Genomic DNA, 23,040 nt, shown 5'->3' with positions numbered 1-23,040 from the left:
ATTTAAATCAGTGAGCTAACAATGAGTTTTCTATGAAGAGCTATTTATCAATGTGAGATATAGCACAGATTGTGCATAGTCATTTCCAAAGTAAAGACCGTGATTTGAAAAGAATGAAATAAAGAACCATGTTCATGAGAATACACAAGGAGTTTATGAAAAAGGCAGAATCCTAAGTCCCAGCTATACACTTACTGATTAAGAATGTATTTCTTGGAAGATATCCACTGTGTCTGCATGATTACCAAGTTCTTTAGTAGTTGTGAGTTCTACTGTAATTTGAGTACCATCGGGGGCTGCACTGGTCTCCTCTCTCATTGTCCTCTTCTTTTGAGGCTGTTCTATGTTTAACAAAGTGAGAAGAGTCAGTTTTCTTCAAAGGACTCTTCTAGCTTCAAAATGTGATGATTTTTGATCCTTGCTTCTGCTATATTTTTGTATCATATTAGTTTTCTTTGGCTGTGGAAAAATAGTATTGTTACTAGAAAGTGTTTCTTTTAGCAACTACACCTTTTTTCCACTTTTTACTGAGTGTCATATCAGTTTTTCAGCTGATACAAATTATATTCATGTAATAATCTTAAATTTCATTCTAAATGTTTACATGAGTATCCTGCTTCTTGAACTTTCTTCATTCTCTGTATGTACCATTAGAATCTGACAGAACTGGGCTCAGATATGTCTCCAATCAAGCTTCATTCATTTGAACCTTTTTATGTTTTCTGCATCTAATTCTTCTCATCTGTAACATGGGTATCATAAGAAATCGTGCACTTTTATTGGTATTTTTACTGTGCTGTGTACATACTTGTGTATGTTCTGATATTTATGAAAGTATATAATAATACTTGGCCCTTTGTATGGCTTATATCTAGATGTCCTCCTAAAGCTTCATGCACTCATAGTTGGGATTTTTTGGGGGAGGTAGCTGGATCGTGGGTGAGTGATATGGGATTAAGCCACTGCTTGGTTTAGCATGGTTGCGGGTGATAGATGGAAGCCCCACTCTAGGTGTGGGTGGCGTGAACCGGTAGGACTTGATGGAATAAAAGGGAAAGGAAAGTTCCTGCTAGCTGCCTCCTCCTTGCCACACCATGAACTGTTTTGCCTCTGCCATGACACTCTGCCAACTATGGACTGAAACCTCTACAAACTGTCAGCCAAAATAAACTTTTCTTCCTTTACCTTGTGAGTGTCAGGTATTTTTTCCAGAAGTGAGAAAGTAACTGAGACAACTGTATTAGATGATTCTGAGTTTTACTGACATCCTTATATGCCTGTCCTTCTTCAAAATAATTTTATATGGGGTTTAAGAAATTTATTCTGTTTGGAAGCATCAAAATCATCCTCTTGACCTATGCAAAAGGGTCTTTAGTATATTTTCAAAGCTGAAAAATATCATCTCCGCTACCATGCAAAGGCAATTTAATAGAAGATTATAAGAATGATAAGAGCAGCATCTATGACAGATGGTGTGATAGAGACTGGAGGAAAGCATTAAAATAAAATCTGGTCCCCAATGAGTTCTTCGTCAAATGAAGGCTCCAGGGTTATTTACCAGGCCAGTACATTATGCTGTTATATGTGCTAAGATGGCGGTACCGACACAGTGCCATGAGAAGAGAGAGAAGGTTGTGTATCACACCTGCTAGGGTTGTGGGAGACTTAGCAAAGAAGATCACATTGAGCTACATAGATGAGAAGGAGGCATTTGGAAGATATATATGTTAGGAAAGCATATTCCAGTGAGAAATAACAGTGTGTGGCAGTTTAAGTATTATAAAACAGCTCAATACACAAGGGAGAGTGAAACGTGCTATTGTGCTATTTGCTAGAAATTTAGAGACAGCTCCTACCACACAGAGCTCTATTTGTAGAGAATGGAAGAGATTAATACTCAGAGAAAAACACACCCCATGTAACAGTATGATCTAAATGCCTAATAAGTAGCAAAAATAAATGTTCAGAGGTGATAGGAGTGATGATAGGTTAGTCTGAGCTGAGTTCAGGAAAGGGAGGAAAGAGGAAGCCTGATATGGAACTAAGAGCTCAGCCAGAAGAATGTACGGAGATAGCATTCTAGGCAAGAGCGCTCGTGTAAAGCCTTTATCAGCAAGGAAGCAGTAAACCATATGGGGCCAAATTTTTCAAATTGAAGCCTTCCTGCTCAATTGCTGGTTGTTTAGATATTTTAGGGGAAATACAGTAGCCGAGGAGGAGCTACTGGCTTTTAATGTTTTATGAAACATCTGCCAGGTGGAAAGTCCAGCACAACAAAAAATATCAACTACTCCAGTGGTCAGAGGATACGCAAAATGCTCCTTCAGAAATGCTGTCATAAGGAAAATACTGTTTGAGAAGAGTAGTGTAGAGGAAATAAATAATGTTGGTAAGTGAGAGAGACAGTAAAGTATACAAATGCAAAATTGGGAAATTCTATTCTGGGTCTCTTCTGGATCCATTTGAAGTTTAGGATTTTTTTCCTCTGGCTCTGTGAGGAATGTTACTGGTGGTTTGACTGGGATTGCATTGTTTGTATATCAGTGTTTAAAGTATGACCATATTAAGTAAATTGTTCCTACTTTTTCAGTAAAAAAGAATAACTCCATTTTCTGATGACCTCTTCATTTGTGAGAATGTTACATTGAGTTCATTTGTGAGACTATCATAGTCCTTGTTGTAGAGGTCTTTCACTTCCTTGGTTATGATAATTATTAAGTATTTAATTTTGTTTGATGGTATTGGGAGATATATTTCCCTAATTTCTTTCTCAATGAGTTTATTATTGATGTACAATAATTCTACTGATTTGTGTTTTTTGATTTTTTAACCTGAATTTGGTTAATACTTCTAGGAGTCTTATGCTGGAAGGTTTTTCTTTCTTTTTTTTTTTTTTTTTTTTTTTTTTTTTTTTTTTCTTTCTTTTTTTTTTTCTTTCTTTCTTTTTTTTTTTCTTTCTTTCTTTTTCTTTCTTTCTTTCTTTCTTTCTTTCTTTCTTTCTTTCTTTCTTTCTTATTTTCTTTCTTTCCTTCCTTCTTTTTTTGAGTCTTCCATGTAGAAGGTCATGTCATCTGCAAATAATGAAAATTTCATTTGTTTCTTTATTATATATACCCCTTTTACTTTTTTCTCTAGCCAGATTGCTCTGGCTTATGTTTAAAAAATATATTGAACAGTAATTATAAGAGTGAACATCCTTTTCTTATTACTGATTTGAGAGGAATAGATTTCAGCTTCTCCCCATTTCCTAAGATATTGGTCATTGGTTTGTCATAAATGGGTTTACAGATTGAGATGAGGTTCTTTTACACCTATTTTCTTCAAGCATTTTAAAAAATCATAAATGGACATTGGATTTTGTCAAAGGCTTTTGCTTTGTCAATTGAGATGATCCCATGATTTCTGTCCTTTCTTCTGTTTATGTGACGTATTACATATACAATTCTGATTTGTGTGTGTATTGAACCATTCCTGCATTTCTGGGATGAATCTTATTTGGTCATGATGTATGATCTTTTTCAGCATTTGATAAATGCTCTTGACCAGTATGTTGAAAATTTTTACTTCTATGTTCATTAAAGATTCACCTCTAGTTCCAATTATTGGTTGGGTCCTTTTCTGATTTTGGAATTAAGGTAATGTTAGATTTCAGGAATGATTTTTGGAGTACTCTTTCCTTTTTTATTTTATTCAATTAATTAATTAATTTATTTTTTGTACCAGGGATCTAACCCGGGTCCTTGTGCTTGCAAGGCAGGTGGTGGAACCACTGAGCTAAATCCCAGGCCCTTTTTTAAAATTTTATTTTATTAAAGAGATGGAAAATTATTGATTTTTGTCTTCCTTAAACTTCTTGTAGAATTTTGCACTGGATCCACTGGGACCATGGCTTTCCATAGTAGGTAGATTTTTTTTGTTAATTAATTCTTCAATATCATTGCTTGTGATTGAATTATGGAGGTTTTTACATCTTTTTGTTTCAACTTTGGTAATTCATACATATCTAGAAATCTATGCATTTTATTTGTTTTCTGCTGCTGTTTGACAGAACATTCTGCTAAGTCCATTTGTCTGAAGGTACTGAGGATTCCCATCATAATTGTGTTGGTGTTTATTGGACTTTTCTCATGTCCCCTAGTGTTTATTTTATCAAGTTTGGCATGCCAGTGTTTGCTGCATTGTGTTCATAATTGTTATCTCTTCTTATTGAATTGTTTCCAAAACCAGTATGTTGTCACCTTCTTTATGTCTTTCTGATCAATTTTGGCTTAAAGTCCACTATGTCCAAAAACAGGATAGTTTCTCCTGCTTATTTTCAGGTTCCTATTTCATGGAATGTTGTTTTCCAATGTTTACTTTTTAATTCCTGTCTTTCTTTTTAGGCTGAGTGTGTTTCATTTACACTACCCATCACTGGATTTGCTTCTTGATCCATTCTATAAATCTGTCTCTTTTGATTGGGGAATTGAGACTATTCAATTTGAGTTAATTATTGAAAAGTATTGACTTATTCCTGTCATTGCAAAATTTTGCTTTTGCTTATTTCCAGTTTTTTCTCTTTTATGTCTGATTGCTTATCCTACCTAGTGTATTCATTGACTGGTGTAGACGTTTCTAGAATTGTCAGATTCATTACCTCAGTGAAATATACCCTTGAGAGCTGGCTGAAGATTTAGCTCAGTGGCAGTGTGCCTGCCTTGCAAGCACAGGGTCCTGAGTTTGATCTCCAATATCAGAAGGAAAAAAAGAAACATACCCTTGAGTATATTTTGTTGTGCTAATTTTGTGATTGTGAATTTCTTGAGGTCCTCATTGTTATGCTAATACCTCATTTCTCCATTAATTTTGAAAGAATATTTTGTAGAATATATCATTCTGGAAGGGGGTTGGCTCTTTTGCCCCAAAGGATTAAAAGATTTGTGTTAAAAATCTTTTGTAATTTTAATAGGTTTATTCTTATAAATGATTTGTTGCTTTTCTCTAACAGTTTTCAAGATTTTCTATTCCTTTGTTGAACTTCAGAAATTTTGACTCTGATGTTACATGGAAAAGTTCTTTTTCTTTTTTGATTTCCATTATTTGGGGGTTCTGTATGCCTTACTAATCGGTATGTTCAATTTTGTCCCTATATTTGGAAAGTTTTTTGGAATTGTTTCTGTAAACAGGTTATTTATACTCACTGTGCTATCTTCTAATTTTTCATTTCTTCCAATTAATCTCAGATTAGCATTATTTGCTCCATCTAGCAGTTGCTCAATCCATTTTTCATCTTCTCTTTTGGTTTTTATGATGTCTCTGAGTAACTAGTCTTTGAAAGCATCCCCTATCTTCTAATTCTGATCTTTTATCCTCACATTGGTCACTTCTTCTGCCCAGTCTTTCAGTATAATTTTTATATTCCTGGATATCTGTTTGGAAACATTTTATGGTGTATAATTCTTTGCTAAATGGTTTGTTTGAGTTTTGTCTAATTTTGTTTAGTGCAGATATATTTTTCTTAGTGTCTTCTATAGGCTCTTTGATCATTTTGTTTATTGCATCCACTCTCTGTTCAGCTATATTTCCTATGAGCCTCCTAAGCGCTTTATTGATGTTTTTTTTTAAATCTCTTTCATCCTTTCAAATAATTTAGCTGTGGGGTTTTTGATTTCTTTCCCCTCAGTTCTGCATGGATTGGCTGTGTGGGAGTTATAGAAGGCATTTTCTTGCCTTGTTTTTTCATGTTTCTATTGTTTTTGGTTTGTTTTATTTTGTTTTGTTTTGTGCTTAGTATTTTCTCTTATGGTGGAAAGCACTTGTTGCTGTTATGGAGATCTCTTTAGTTATTTTGATTTGTATTTTTTTTTTTTTGTACCAGGGATTGAACTCAGGTCCTTGTGCTTGCAAGGCAGGCCACCGAACCGCTGAGCTAAATCCCCAGCTCTTTGCTTTGTATTTGTGAGAGACCAGCCTGTTGATCATGCCCAAAGCAGGCTGTAAGCAGTGCAGAATGTAAAGAGTTAACCCTGCAACTGGCTTGTTTTAAGTGGGAAGTGTTGGGCAAAGCTAATAAGGGAAAAGAAAAAAATATGATAAAATGAAGAAATGGAAATGAAGTGTTTGTAAAGGGGGAGGGAGGAGGGGTGAATGGAGGGCAGGGACAAGGGGAAAAAATGAGAACCAAGACCTGTCCTGTAAAGGTACAAGATCCCAGTGATGACTGTAACTGTACTGTATACCTAAAATGTACCAATAAACTCAATGAGGAAAAAAAAAGAAGTGTGTTTGACTGAAGCCCACGTGACTCATAGGAGCATTGCAGATGGCACACAGATCACTACCATCCCTCCAATGAGGTAACATGGCAGCCAGGGTCAGAATGACTCTTACCCAAATTCTGTACCCAAAATGAAAACCTTCTTAACTAAAAAGGCAAGGCTAATTGCTAACCCCAACCTGGTTTATTCTTTTCCTAACACGTGAATGTTTTGTCTCTTCTTTTACCAGCCTTGCCTGTGTCACCAATTAATCCATAGCAACCACACATTGCCGCCTTACTCCAACTTAATGTTTGTGTTACTAACAAACATCAGCAGTTCTGGTCAGTCAGAGTCTTGGCTGCTTGCTCAGCTCTGTCATCCCTAGCTCCGTGCTTCACTTTGATACTATCTCTACATCTTTCTTCTCACTTTGCATCACATCACTGAGGAGATGAGGATCTCTTACAGTGGTCTGAGATAGCATCAATGCACTTACGGAGTGGCTAATTATAGTCCTTTGACTCTATCCTAAGATCTGAACACCTCTATTAAATTGGGAGGAAAGGAATTATTGCAAGTGAGCTAGCACCCAGTTTTCTGGGAATGGACCACACTCCTGTTAATGTCATCAAAGTATTCTGATTATTGGTATACAGAGAAAACCAATTAGCACCAACAACTGTGAGACTCTGGCAATAGCAAGTAAATCGGCAACAATGATAGCATCCAGGACAACTGGATTCTTGGCATACTATAAAAACCATTAATGGGAGAGGGGCGTGGGGGTGCACACCTATAATCCCAGCACTTGGGAGGGTGAGGCAGGAGGATCGCTGTGAGTTGGAGACCAGCCTGGTCTAGTGAGTTCCAGGTCAGACTCAACTACATAGTGAGACCCTGTCTCAAAAAAATAAATAAATTAATTAAAAAAACATTAATGTGCCATCTTTAGACTTAGATTCGAATTCCATAATCATATTATAAACACTAACACAAACATATATTGATGAACAATTGATATCTCTGAAATACGACAACTGTACCTCTACTAAAGATAGTGAAGAATTCCACTCTAGTAATGTAGAGTTAATTAATTATCTAAAGATTAGTGATACTTGATGGCTATACTATTAAAGATACGTGGCATTGGAATAGGAGAATGCAGTAAGAAATATTTGAAAAATTAACCAATGAGATAAGGAGGAGAAAAAAGGAAAAAGTGTCCTTCCTATTAAGGAGTAGAAATACATTTTTGGAATTAGATGAAGGTGACTGAAAAAAACGAGAAGTTAAAAATAAAAGGAAAATGAAAAAGAAATAATATGGAGAACAAAATGGAAAAAAATAAATGCCAAAAAATAAAGAGTAAGGAAAATGAGGAAAGAAAAAAAATGAGTCCAAAAACAGAAAAACAGATTTTCTATGTATTTTTGAATGATCAATTTTCTTCCAAGGTCCAAAATTTTGCAGTTCAGCCTGTCACAATTTTGTCCACCTAGCCTTATGACACGTGGTTTTCCCCAGGTTGTGAAAATGTCCACACCAAGATTTATCACTGCTCATATTGTTAGATAGGGCAGGCAATCAGATCTCAGATTTGTGTTGGATGCAGCAGCAGGGCAAGGGTTCAATTAGTTATTTCCAGCAGGCAATTTCAGATGCAGCCATTTCTGAATGAAACTCAAGCTGACCCTAGATTCTTACCCTAGGTGGTGGGGCCCAAGTCCTTCTTGGACTAAATTTAAACTTCTCCTGGGCACTTTTTCTAGCCAGCACCATTACTCTCTGATGATATCCTTGAATCCATCTTTAGCCATCACCTCCCCTCTGGAAAGAGTTACCTTGGAGCAAAAACCCTGTATGATTTTTGCCCACAACCACTGTGGGCTCTGTCGTCATTTTTCTTTGATTTCACAGTCCTGGCCATTCCCTTTGCTTTTGGAGCTCCAGGTACTCCTCCTCACAAGCCATGAGCGACAAGCGAAGGAGGCAGGCAGGATTGTTTCATTGTTTTGTCTGTGCTGTGGACCAGCTTTCCACCTTTGTTGTAGCTTCTAATTTTTTCCTGAAAATTCCTTCCCAATTCCCAGTGATCTAATTCAGTTTTTTTTTTCCACTGAGTTGTAATTTTCCAGTGTCTGGATTCTAGATCTCTGAGTGGCAGAATCTTGCTACAAATGACCACTCTGCCATTTCCCATCTCCTATTTTAGTTATTTTAAATGCAAATTTTTTGGGGGAGCATAAATTCCCAACTCTAACCTCTAACCTTTTTGCATGTGTCAAAAGTAGATGGAAGGTGTCAAGCTCTATAACTTGCTGCATAGCTTCTATAGGTGCCTGGATAATACCTCTGAGACTTTTGGTAAAGATTGGCTGTTTTATTATGACCAGGTATGGAATACACTTAGGAATGTTTGACCATAGTTTTACTAAGTGATTATTTCTGTTAGGTTTTTCTCCTTGACACAATTTTCATATCTCTACCTCACACAAAAGCAAAGTCTTTCCTTGTGTATTTAGATTTGGGGGGTATGTGAGTCATGGGCACAAGAAACTTGATAGCTTCAGCAAATCTAATGTGAAAGAAAACGTGATGTTGATACTTCAGCTGTGATGAATGAAAGATAAAACGCCGTATTCCATTATCATGTTATAATCAGAAGTTGGACCTTGCAATTTCTAACCAGAACCTCAGATAATCTTTTTCCCTTTTTAAAATTTGACCCAGCATGTAACGCCTTTAAAACATGATTGATTAAGTTAAACAAATTTGAAGATATTCCAGAATAACAAATAACAAAAGCCTTCCCTAAGTAACAATAAACAATGACATGAAAATAATTTCAGTGGCAAATACTTACACCAAGGTTATGGGCCCTAAAAATGTATAAAGCTTCCTTCTTGTTGTATGAGACTAACAATAATATGTTCTCTCAGAATGACATAAAACATAACTTATTTTTCAATGTGACTAGAATAAAATTGTTTCTTCTGTGTGAAATGGGTTTCTACCCCTGTGCTCCTTATATCTAGTTACAAAAGTTAAACATGGCTCTCTGCCAAGTTGTGTTGTGTTTGGGGGTTTGGTAAGCAGCTGTACATATTTGCGCAATTTGAAAGTCAAGATTTATATATATAATTTTTCAACTGAGGGAAAAAGTTAAAAATATCTTTAATGAATCACATAGGAAGCCACTGAAAGAAATATAACACCAAAGGTTTCTTTTTACTTTCCTTTGTCAGCCTATGTATTTATAAGATTTATAATGGAATTAATGCAGTCATTTCTTGGAATAATGCTTACCTTTCCACAAATTGATTTTTAATTCAATAAGTTAGAAAAGCAAGTTTGTTTTTGAAGTCTTCCATGTTGATAAGAAGTAGTTTGACTGGTTTTCCTTTTTTAAAGAAATCTTTCAACACCCTTCCTCCTGGAACACGTGCACCTCTATCAGAATCCAATCCCTCCTACTCTAAATCAGGGCCCTGAATACAGCTAATCCTTTTCACAATGAAGAATATTAAGAAGATAGAATTGCTGGCCCAGAAGAACTCTATCAGCAGCACCTGTATTTTGCTTAATTAGTGTCAGGCAGGGTATTTGAAAAATATTCCTCTTCTTGGGGGAGGTGTGAAGTAATACATTTGATTAAAAAATTGTACTTTCATAGGCAGTATTATTAAATGATGTTTTCTTTCAGCATTTTCCAAAGCTGAGATGCAAAAGATAGCTTTTAGGCTTCTCTTCTACTTTTCTTTTTGGGCCTTCACATCTTTCTCCTTTCTCTACCCCTCATTTACACTGTCCAACAGCACCCTTTCCTCCTACACAGTCTGCAATCCTACTCTCTCTCCTACTAGGAGCTTTTACCCAAGAATAAGGTATCTCTTAGGATCCACATCAATTTTTGCACACACTTAATCCTTTATTACTTGAAAAAGGACTAAGTGAGTTTGAGTTAGTCGTATGTAGACATTCAGCTCAATAGGTTTCGCTCAATAAAGCTGTTCATATCCTGAAGTCTGACTGTATTAATTCACGGCTCTCAGCATCCTAAACTTGAGACACAGCAGCAGCTTTGAGGATTTCTCACCTTCATCCTTCTAAGAATATTTTTTGCTAGTCACAGACAGCAGGTGTTTCTCTCCTCGTTTGATATCTACCCTGAAAATCTGGCAGAGGGCCACGAATTGTCCTCACTGAACATTAGCTTTGCCAAGATGTCAGATCTACAAAATAGTTTCAGCTTCTGCCTTCCAGGTGAAAGATGAAGTAAAAGTAAATAGAAGTTGTTATCCTCCTGTCACATTAACTTTTGAATGAATTCAGTTCTTTTGATTTATTATAAAAAATATAAGCTTTGCCCCCCCACCTTGGAACACTAAAAATCTGATTTTCTTCTGCCTTTTACATTCTCCAGTGAGCAAAGAACAAGTAAGTTTTCTTTGCCTCTATCTCTGTACCTGAATAGACAGAAATGGGCTGAGTCCATGCATGGAAGAAGTGCCCAGTTAGTAAACAATCTGACAATGATGCACTATTACATCATTACCAGCAGTGGTAATAGGTAATGATTATGGGAAACTTATCACATGGTGAGCATTATAGTCAATGTTTATGAATGTTTTCTCATGAAGGCTGTACAACAGACCTATTAAATGCAATATAAATATTTTCGTGGTCTGATTTTTCTGATGAAAACAATAACAACAACAACAACAAAAAACCCTTTACTTCAAATCCAAGAAGTTACCTAAAGTATGAGAATGTCATTTAATGATGTAGTCTTTTTTCCTAAAGGACAAAAATATGAAATAATGAAATATAATGACATCAAAGAGTAAGTAAATAGACAAGAACCAAATGTATCGGCATTCTCCGTAGCAGTACATGATTTTCTCGAGCTAATACGATGTCATTTTTAATGGAAATTCCTTTATTTTAATTAACATTACTCTAAACTATAAAAGACAGAAATTCACCATATATAGAAGTAAGAGTGGATATCATGCAAAAATACAGTAAATTAATACATATCATAGAACAACTTTTATACACATTTTAACTCGGAAGTTTACAAAATGTCACATTTCTTTACTTTTCAACAACTAGTGTGGTTTAGTCATATTCAGAAAGGAAGTGCAGTGATTTCTTCTTCTAAGATGTATGCAGTTTCCCCGAAGTCTCCTTTTTTGTATTAAACATGTATTATTTGAAGCACAAACTCTAATATAATGCCTATGTTTCACTTTCTCAAAGGCTCACATTCAAACACTGTCACATCACTACTCCATGAAAATAATTCAAAACTTAAAATTTACTTATGCCATGAAATTTTACCTGTAATGTCTGCCCTTACTTCATAATACCAGGATAATCCTTAGCTTTCTCTCAGTGCACAAGCGGAATTAGGTTATTTTAGGTCTGTGTATAAACATACAACTTCCAAAACAGAAATTGTATTCCCATTACAACATTTTTTCCAAAGTATATTTGTTTAAGTAAATTTGTCTTCTTGATTGTGCCTTTTGTGGATATTTCAACAATTTTTACATTTATCTAGGAATGTTGATAAATAACTTTTGAGCATGGATTAAAGTTCAAGACCACTGGCTTTCAATTCTAGTCACATTATTTAATACAAATCACTTTACCTCTTGAGGACTTTATATTATTTTCTATCAAATGAAGATATTATATTGGATAGTTTTAAGAGTTCCCTCTAGGTCTAAGATTCTAGGATTTTAAACTTTACATTTTCAGAACATTCGAATTTGGTATGTCCTGTCTCTCATACAAGCAAAAAGCAAGTTTCATCAATATTCTCAGGTATACAAATATCATATGACTTAAAAAGAGAAAATGGTCATGACCCGTGCTTTTATTTTCATTATTTTTTGTCATGGGCACTAACTGGCCTTTTGATTTTATATGAAATTATTATTAATTGCACATTGATCAGATTTTCCCTCAATTTTCCAGACTTTAAATTAGCAAGTCCAGCTAATAACATCTATGAACTGTGCCCTGTGGCCATTTATACATTCATTAATCCATCGATCCATTAATTGTTTAATGACCATCTATGAGCTGTCAGTCAATGAATAAAATATCAAGGCCACAGGACAGACACAAGTGTATTCATTGTCATTATGGAGCTCACAGTGTAGTGCAGAATACAGAAAATAAGAGTTAAAAACCTTGAGTTCTAGTGAGAAAAAAAAAACTGTTTTGATATAGAGTAACAGTCACAGATGGGGGGTGAGAAAGAATGTTAAGTAAAAGCCTCTGTAAGGCTGCATGTGAGCTACACTCTGAAAAAGAAGCCAGATCCATGTAGATGGATGGGAAGGCTATTAGAGAGTCGGGGGCGAGCATGTGGAAACTTCATGAAGCAGGAGAGAACTTGCAGTGCAGAAATGTGGTTAGAGAGTGGCATGAGATGAGCTTGCAGAAACAGGTACCACGTCCCACTGACGAGGAGCTCATGAAGGCTGAGAAAGCCTTCTAACGCTTCGTGCAGATGATCTTCACGGCTATTCATAGGAAGCTGATGAATTCTGTAATATTGGGATCATTCATTTTACAGATGAGGAAAGAAAGACCCAAAGTGTGAGTAACACGCTCAAGATTACAAAGTAGGCAGCAAATGACCCTGAGACTTTAATCTGTGTAGTCTGATTACAGACCATGTGCTGTACACAAAATCTGTGGCCTGGCAGGCAAGAGTCAAATGACACAGGGCCTTGTAGGACACTATAACCATCCGAATTGTACTGTAAATGGCAAAACATGAACAGTTCTAATGATGTCATCTAAATTCTTTTTTTAAAAAATGCATGTTCAGCTGATATGTGGAGGACATGGGGTGTGGGTAGAGGCTGAAGACTGAGTAAGGGAGGATGATACTTACAGGGTGCTGGGAAGACTTTGGTATCACTTTATTTTTTTTTTTTTTGAGGGACATACATCCACTATGAGGTGTTTGGGTGAAGGATTTACGGCTTTGTTAGTCTAAAGCAGCAGAACAGCTCCCTCTGATTTGTAAGAGGTGTATTCTAAGATGCCCAGTGGATTTTGACTCCATAGTTAGCAAGCTGTATATACACCATACATACATACGTATGATATATACATATGCTAAAGCATAATTCATCTACTAGGTACAATAAGAGATTAACAATAATTAATAACAAAGTAGAATAATTACAGTTATGTACAGTAGCAAAATTGCCTGCTGTTGCATTTTGGGGTCATCAGTCAGTAAAATGGGGTCACTCATAGCATGACCATATTGCAGCCACTGCTCTAAGGAGGCAGAGTACAGAACACGGATGCAAGGGACAAAAGGATGATTTGTGTCCCAGGCAAGATACAGTGGGGCAGTGAGAGAGTTCATTACGCTTTTTAGAATGGCACACCGTTTAAAACTTATGACATTTTCTTTTAGCATTTTCCTCTTTATATTTTCAAACCGAGTCTGACTGTGGGTAAATGAAATCCTGGAGAATTGGAACTAATGAAGGAGGTAGCTACCATAGCTCTGCAAAGACGTGGTCTCAGAGACTACTTTACACTCATTAAAAATTACAAAGGACCCCAAAGAGCTTCTGTTTGTGAGCTTCATCCATTATTTTTTGTCATTTTAGAAATGAAAACTAAGAAAATTTTGAATATGTATGAATTCATTTTCAAGTAACGATAGTAAGCCTCATTGCATATCTATATAAATAACACATTTTAATGAGAATACCTTTATTTTCCAAAAGAAATATTTAAAGAACTTAGCTTTGTTGCATTTTTTAGAAAATATATTTAGTTATGACATAGAATGCTTTGAATTCTCATCTATGCTTCTGCATTAAATATGTTACACTATTTTCATGGTTAAGCTTAATTGTCAGCTTGGCTGGATTTGGAGGCTTCTGGAGAGGTGATTGGATCATAGCCATGCTAGACTCATGGGTGGATGAATCCACAGCAGAATGTACTCTAGGAATTGGCCCAGCTGGAAGCTACTCTTAGAGGCTGTATCTAACTGGTGCTCTTCTCTGCTCTACTTCTTGTTTGTGATAAACTGAGCAACTTTTCTCTACCGTGCCCTTCCACCATCCTCGTTCTGCCTGGAAACCAGCCAACCAGGGATCGAAACCCCTAATACTGTGAGCCAAAATAAATTTCTCCTCCTTTAAGTTTCAGAAGTCAGATAGTTTGTCCCAGGGACAGGGAAGTGAGTAACATAAATATGTTGTTTCAATAAAACTACCCGAAGAAATACCTGGCCTCCCACAAATAAGTAGAAGGGACAGGAAATGTATTTTAATACCATTTCAAGAGGTTGTGGGTTTTGTAAAATACTACACTTCTTAAATTTTACAAGAGTTAGTTTGTTATGGATTAATTGCTTTGTGGAAATTGAAAGAGTATTAATGAACTTTCTGCACTTGTTTTCATTAAAATCCATTCTTCTTTAATTTGAATTACTCATTTACTCATGCTCCTGATTTTGAGCACCCTGTATTAGTCAGCTGGGAAATGCTCGTTCCTCAAGTTTTTTATTAGTACATATTTGTACTATATAGTGTTTATATTCCTTGCTTAGTGTTATTACATAGCATGGACAATTTTTTGTCACCTTTTCCTCCCCTCACTACCCCTTCCTCCATCCTTTGATCCCTTTCCCATTGGAGAAAGCGCTGCCTCCCTACTTCCTATTATCTCTTTTACTTTGCTCTTTCTTTATGATTAGAGTTCCTTTATATAAGAAAAAACATACAATATTTAAGCTTGTGTGTCTGGTTTATTTCACTTAATATTCTGGTCTGCAGGTATATCCATTTTCCTACAAATGGCTCAAGTTTACTTTGCTGGCAGCGTAGTAAACCATTGTGTGTAAATGTCATGTTTTTTTTATGTATACATTAATCTCTGGATGAACATTTAGGCCACTTCCAAGATTTAGCTTTTATAAATCATGTAGGTACGAACATGGTTAGGTATGTGTTACTGTAATATGGTGTCATTAACTCTCTTGGGAAGACACCCAGAAGAGGAGTAGCTAAGTCACGTTGAATTTCTAGTTTTGCACATATTTCAAATATTGACACTTTATTCACTGATGAAAAATCACATTGATTTATATCAGCGCAAATTTTCTAAGACAAAGTTTTTTTTTATTTAATTGAGTTTATTGGTACATTTTAGGGATACAGTGCAGTTACATTCATTGTTGGGATCTTGTACCTCTACATGACAGGTCTTGGTTCTCATTTTTCCCCTTGTCCCTGCCCTCCCTTCAACCCCTCCTCCCCTCCCCATCTACAAACACTTTATTTCCATCTTTTCATTATCTCACATTTTTTTTCTTTTCCCTTATTACCCTTCCCCTACCCACCCCACCTTTCCTACACCTTTAGCACCTTTCTTCCCATTTCACAATGTCAGTAATTTTATTAGGATCTTATGTATTATTACAGCTTATTCACAACAGAGAAACTATTCAGTATTTACACATGTGTGGCTTATTTATTTCACTTAGGAGTATATCTTCAATATGCATCCATTTTCCTATGAATGAATCTATTTTCTCGTTCTTTTTGGCTGAGTAACATTCCATTTTATAGAAAAAACACATCTTCTTTATCCAGTCTCCAACTGATGGGCAAATGGGCTGTTTCCAAGTTTTATCTAGTACAAACTGTGCCGCTTTAAACATGGGTGCTTATACATCATAAGACAAATTTTTATGTATTGGAAAGCTCTCAAGCTTATGGTGCAGATAAAATATTCCAAATTTTAAATTTTTGCTTGAAAATGAAGTTTCTTATTTTGCAATCCACATTTGTTGGGAGTATGTTTACTTTGCTCATCCTCAGGGTAATAATAGCTGATAAATTCTAAAGTCTTAATAGCCATAGTTTGTCTATCTCTCAAGTGAAAATAGTGTTCCAAGAGAAAATAATCTTGCTACTCTATTTCACAACTCAACTGCACAAGCACTATTCAAGGTAGGCACAGGTCTCCAGAATGTAGAAGATAGGATTCCGGAATGTGACTTTTGTTCCGTACAAGAGTAATAGAGAATTTATTAAAGGGTCATGGCCAAGAAGTAATGAAATTATTTTTATTATTTCAACAAGAACAATTTTAAATGAAACTGGCACTTCCTCCCTTTCCCCTGTTCTTGTTCTTCACTGGGAGTGTAATCGTGAAGAATGTACTACCTGCATGTATAGTTTGCTGCCACAATTGCATTTGCAGGAGCAGTGTAAATGACAATGCAGTGAAACTGCATGCAAAATCTTAGCGTTTTTATAGCAATTGCTTTGATTTGTCAGAATTCCTACAAAAGTCTAAGTGACCTCTAAAGAACCTGCACTGCAGCTGGAGAACCCCTGGTATAAACTTTAAGAGTGTTAATGTCAGGGTACATTTTTATTATTATGTGAAAACATTTTGTAGAAATTTATAAAGGAATGGAGCAACTGGATGTTAGCTTGAGGTATACTCTCAAATAATAATTTTATCTTTTGTATCATGTGAGATCCTGGGTTTATATCCTCATTGTAAGGATTCAGTTGAAAAATAATAGTAAATATAGGAACTGAGAGTCTACAAAATTGCATAGGTCATTGTTTTGAAAAATGACTTAATTTTTGATATGATGACAATTCATTGAATGAAAAATATAATGACCAATCTAAAAGTTTTATGAAAAAGTAGGAGTTGATGGATAAGAGCAAAGAAAAAGCATATGTTTAACACGATGACACAAGCATCCACATTTAAAGAGGAATCCAGAAATATACTTTTCCTTTCCTTTTGTTGCCTCATTATTTTGGTCAAGTTTCTTTTACTACTTACAAAAACAAAAGTGCTCTGGAAAAGAAGATTGAAGAGGACACAGAAGGTGGAAAGATATTACTTGTTTGTGAATAGGCAAAGCTAGTATCATCAAAATCACCTTTCTGCCAAAACTCATACACAGATTTAACACAATCCCAATCAAAAATACCACACAGAACTACAGAAAACTATCTTTCTTTTCCATTAAGTTTATTGGTACATTTTAGATATACAATACAGTTACATTCATCTATGGAATCTTGTACCTTTATATTATGTATATTGGCTCTTAATTTTTCCCCTTACCCCTGCCACAGAATCAGAAAAGACTGAAAATGGTAAAATCAATTTTGAGTAACAAGAGCAAAGCAGGAGGCATCACAATACTGTAAGTTTTACTGCAAGAATACAGTGATAAAAATGGCATGGTATCGGCACAAATACAGACATATGTATAAATGGCACAGAAGAGAGGATACAGAAACCACCTTAGAATCATTTAGGTACTTAATTTTTGGCAATGGAGCCAAGAACACAAACCGGAGAAAAGATAGTCTCTTTAGCAAATGGTGGTGGGAAATTTCACTATCCATATGCAAAAGACCAAAGCTAGACCTAAATCTCTTAATATGTAGTAAACGATAATCAAAATAGATAAAAATATAAATATTAAAACAGAAGCACTTAACCTACCAGAAAGACAGAATAGGTGAAACTCTTGAAGTCATTTCTGCAGGTTCAAGCTTTACAAAAGGGCACCAGGGATTTAATTCAGTGGCCCCGCGCCTGCCTCATAAGTGCAAGGCTCTTATTTTGATCCCCCCAGTAGAAAAGAAAAACTAAAAAAACAAAAAACAAACAAACAAACAAAAACCTTGTGAACGAACTCCAATTGCACAATAAAAATAACAGTAAGATTCAATAAATGGAATTCATTTAATTAAAAAAAAAACCTGTGCACAACAAAGGAAACAGAGAAGAGAAAATCTATCCAATGGGGAAAAATTGTCAACTGTTGCTCAGGCAGAGGATGGATAACTAATTATATAAAGAACTCAAAATAATTAGACATCCTCAAAAGAGACCTAATTAAAAAATGTGCAACTGAAATGAATAGATATTTCTCAGAAGAAGTACAAATGGCCACTAAATATATGAGAAAAAGTTCAGCGTATCTGGCCACTGCAGAAATGCAAATGAAAGCAACATTGAAATTTCATCTTCTGCCAGAAAGGATGGCGATCATCAAGAAGTCAAATAATAGTAAATGTGGGCGTGGCTGTGGTGGAAAGAACTTATTCTAGATTAATGGTGGGAAAGTAGACTAGTGCAATCACTGTGGAAACCAGTATGGAGATTCTTCAAAAAAGTACAAGTAGAAATTTCATTTGATTCAGCTATTCCACTCCTTGCTACCTTCTCAAAAGAGCTAAAGACATAATACTACAGTGATACATGCATACCCATGTGCATAGCAGCCCAATTAATTGCTAAATCTTGCATGTGGCCTATATGTCCATCAGGAGATGCATGGATAAAGAAAATTTAGTATTTATACACTATGAGTTACTACTCTGCCATAAAAACCCAATAAACTTGTCATTTGTAGGAAAATGGATGTGCCTGCAAAATATATTTTTCAGTGAAATAAATCAGACACACAAGCTGAAATATGGCATCGTTTCTCTCGTTTGTGTAATGCAAAGTACAAATGAAAAGCAAAATAAGACAGCAGTGAAAGAAAACAAGAACTGCTTGAAAATGGAAGGGGGGGTGAGAGTCTAAGGGAGAGGAAGAGTGAAGGGAAGGACATGTAATAACATTCAAGATGCATTCTGTACATATACCAACTGCCATCGATGAATTTAATCTTTCCATGTTATAAACAGGATCTAAAATAATAATAACAAAAATGGGAAAAGGGTATTTAGAGACAGACAGAGGGAAGAGGTGGGTTTGGAGGGGAAAAGAAATAAAAAGCAACAAAATATATTCAATGCATATACTCACGCCCCAAGATGAATGGAAACATCATGTACTCCAAGACGATAGGAATAAACAAAATACGTTGAATGAAATAAGTTCATTTGCCTTTTAAGAAATTTTGGAAATACAAACCCTGATGACCTTGTCTGATCCCACCCTGGCTTCTGTCCTTGCTGGGCCTGCATCATCCAGTTGTAGCAACAATCTCGCCATATGAGTTTAGTGAGAATCCACTGCCTGTACAACCGATCGCTCCCGATATCTGATCGAATATATCCTCAGCTGTACCTTCCCCTAAGTTATACGTGGTTACGCTGGCCTGCTCTGAGCAAGAATCCTGAAATTTCTGTTCAACCCAAGCTCCACTCCTCATTCAGACCACATGATGTGACCCTCTTACTAATTTTCTACCAAGTGATTTTTTTCCCCATGGCCTTGGGTACAAACTGCTACTTGTCCACTTTATATTTAGAATTAAGCCCAGTTCTGAACTGAGCGCTTCTTTCCCCTACTGGAACAGTTTGTAAATATGTTTATTTTTACTATTTTAACCAGTCTCCAGCTCTGGGTTGTTTTTTGTTTTGTTTTTGGTTTGTTGCTAGGAAAAAGAGATGATGACAGAGGCTCCTCTTTGCTAACATATGCTAAAAATCAGAAGAGATGTGACAAGAACAACAGTTTTGTTTTTTATTCTTTGCAGAATGCAGCATAGTCGAATATATTCAAGCTTTTGTTGTTACTCGGTAATTTTCTCTCATAATTATGACTCAGTTTTTTCACACAGTGCTGTTTAGATAACTTAGATATTAGAGATAAGCAAAAAATGAGAAAATAAAAATAAACCTCGATTCATATTATCATCCATTGAAAATCATGCTAACATCTTAGTGCATATACTTCCTGTTCCTCCTGGCCATATGATATACTCATATTTATATTTAATTATATATGTTTAATTTGATAAACAGCTTTGTTTTTCATTTCATTAGTATGTATCTATGATGCATTCCCATTACCTTCACCTTGGGTTATTAGTATACACACATATTCAATCTTGGTCATTTTTTACTGCCCTGCTCCACTACCCTGCCCCCTCCCCCCTTCTCCAGAGCCACTTTCCAACTACACAAAGTTAGACTCTTTGTTTCTTAACTTTTTTTCTCTGTATTATTTATATTTTAGGTCCCTCATATTAGAGATATCATGTGATATTTAAACTTCTGTGCCTGGCTTTACTTAATATTAAGGTATTATGGTATCAAGATCCATCCATCTTCCCATAAAAAACACAAATTTAACCTTCTTTGTGGCTGAGTAATATTCCACTGTGTATAATAAAATGCAAACCTTCCTTTATATTTTCAATATTCTAGCAGTGAGCACCCCCCATGACGTCCTTACACTTTGGAAGATTACATTTTAGCAGGAGGGGGATGAATGTACAGCACAAAATAAATACAACATATGCAAAGGCAGATAGAGATAAATGTTACGTAAAAAGGTGGGACAGAATAAAAAGGCCAGGGAAACAGAGGCTGCTATTGTACTCCATATGACCAGGGGTCAGGTTAGGCATTATTTGAACAAAAGACTGAATTTTATTGAATGAGATGCACAATAGACTGTCGGGGACTAAAAATGAATAAACGAATGCAATAAACCAGGAGGATTTAGGAGGGAAGAAAATTCCACTCAATGGGAGCAGCGATTGCAGGGGTTCTGAGATGAAAATGACTGGACTGGCTGATAAGCAATAGGGAGGTAACTAGGTCCGGGATCAGGTGAGTAAGGAAGGAGAGCGAGGAAAATAATGTCAGAGAGGTGACTGGGGAATCAAATCAGTGGGGCCTTGCAGTCAGTTTTAAGGACCTTGGCTTTTATGCTAATTGTAATTACAAGTCATTGAAATGTTTCAATCTTGGTGTTAACACAATTACAGGGACCAATACTTCACACCCACAACTTGAACTCTATTTGGCTTGTAATTTCTAAGGATTCAGTCCATGTTTTGGTTTATATCTAGAGGTTCCCCCAGAGGCTCACAGGTGGGGATTTGGTGAGGTGATTGGATCATTGGTGTGTGATATGCATAAGTAGATTAGTTCACTGATGAGTTTATAGCTAAATGTGATGTTGGGAGGTGAAGACTGCTTGGAGGAGGTGGGCCATAGGGTGCCTGGCCTTGAATGTTATACTTCCTCCCTTCTCCCTTAATCTCTACTTCCTGCTCCTCCACCATGAGCTGTTTCTGCCTTGCCCATCCTGAATTGGAGCCAGCCAACTATAGCTTGGAACCTCTGTAAACTGTGAGCCAAAAACAAACCCCTCTTTCCTTAATTTTTGGGGTATCTGGTATCTTGTCCTGGCAACAAAGAAAGTAAGACAGTCCACAACCAACTGGCTCCAGGACCAGGCTCAGACAGAAGTGCCACATGGAACCAAGCTTTTCAGGTTGGGCTGGCCATAAGCAGATCTGAGGGAAGAAGCAAAAAAGGAAGGGACCGGGGTGCAGATATAGTCCTCGAGAGCCATGACCCACACAGACACACCCAGCAGTATGCTCTAGTGAGCCCCTAGTCAGATTCCAAGCTAATCAAGTTGACAATTAAGCGTATCTGTCACAATCTTCTATTTGGAAAACAGATTTTAGAGGGTCAAACACATGATCCAACTGGCTGAGCATGAGATGAAATCAGAGTGGGAATGGAAGACCAGATCATGAAGTATGGAAAGATATTGAATTTTATTGCGTGTGATGGTGAATAGACCATCATGGACCAAAAGTAGAATCAAGGCAAAACATTAGAAGGTATGTTCTGTTTTTAATTCTTGGTGACTTGGTCAAGTTTGTTGGAAAAGCAAGTGTTGAGAAATGATTAGATTACATAAGATAAGCCAAGATTTTCTCATAGCTTTGTGTAAGGAATGTGAAACTAAAAGAAGCATAAAGAATTATCTCAACGTTTTTTTGGTCTATCAACTAGATAAATAGAGTTTTCATGTATGGAATGTGGAGATGGTGAAAACAGAGAAAGACTTTTCTTGTAAGAACTCAAGTTCAAGGTAAGGCCCCATTGAACTAGCCTCCCAATTACATCTCTTGATTTCATCTACTGAGCATCCTCTCTACTCACTCTGTGCCAAACTTCTTACAACTCTTCTCAGAGATGTAAGTAGAGAGATGATTTGAAGACTGATTCCTGGGGCTCTCCTATATAAAATAAGTTGGAACATAAAGAGGAATGAACAATGAAAAATCGATTAAGTAGTTTTGGGGACATGAATGTCCATAAGGCCAAGAGACACAAGATGCTTCAGGATAAACATTTCCTCAATTAAAACAATAATGAATGGTTGCCCAAAAGAAGGACAGCAGAACAGATATAACACCGTGGATTAAAAAGTTGTTTGTACTATTTGAATTTCATACATATTATTTCAATATAAATCATTGTAAATCTCTGATATCTTGCCCAATTATATCTTTACAATAAATTTCTCTTTTTTTCTCATTGAGTTTATTGGTACATTTTACATGTACAGTACAGTTACATTCATTATTGGGATCTTGTACCTTTACATGACAGGTCTCTGTTCTCATTTTTTCCCCTTGTCCCTGCCCTCCCTTCACCCCTCCTCCCCTCCCCACTGAATGCATTTCTTTAATTAGAATTTGAGAGCCAATGAGAAAAGGGATTTTCATATAATTTCTCATTTTTAGAAAGGAAATATTAATTTGTATCCTCAGCAATAGTTGTATGCATTTCTTTTTTTTCCCAGTCCAAGGATTGAACTCAGGTCCTTCTGTTTGCAAGGCAGGTGCAGCACCACTGAGCTAAATCTCCAGCTCTATACATTTCTGTTTCTATATCATAGCCAAAAAATATTTTTGAAAATTTCTTCAATAGCATATACCTAAAGTGCATGAGGACTTGGGTTCTGTTGCCAGTGCTGCAACAAAATAAAA

This window comes from Fukomys damarensis, unplaced genomic scaffold (genome assembly GCF_012274545.1).
Source record: "Fukomys damarensis isolate Sample0158 unplaced genomic scaffold, DMR_v1.0_HiC HiC_scaffold_39, whole genome shotgun sequence".
Lineage (NCBI taxonomy): Eukaryota > Metazoa > Chordata > Mammalia > Rodentia > Bathyergidae > Fukomys > Fukomys damarensis.
The sequence above is the reverse complement of the archived record's forward strand: the minus strand, read 5'-3'. Positions refer to the sequence as shown.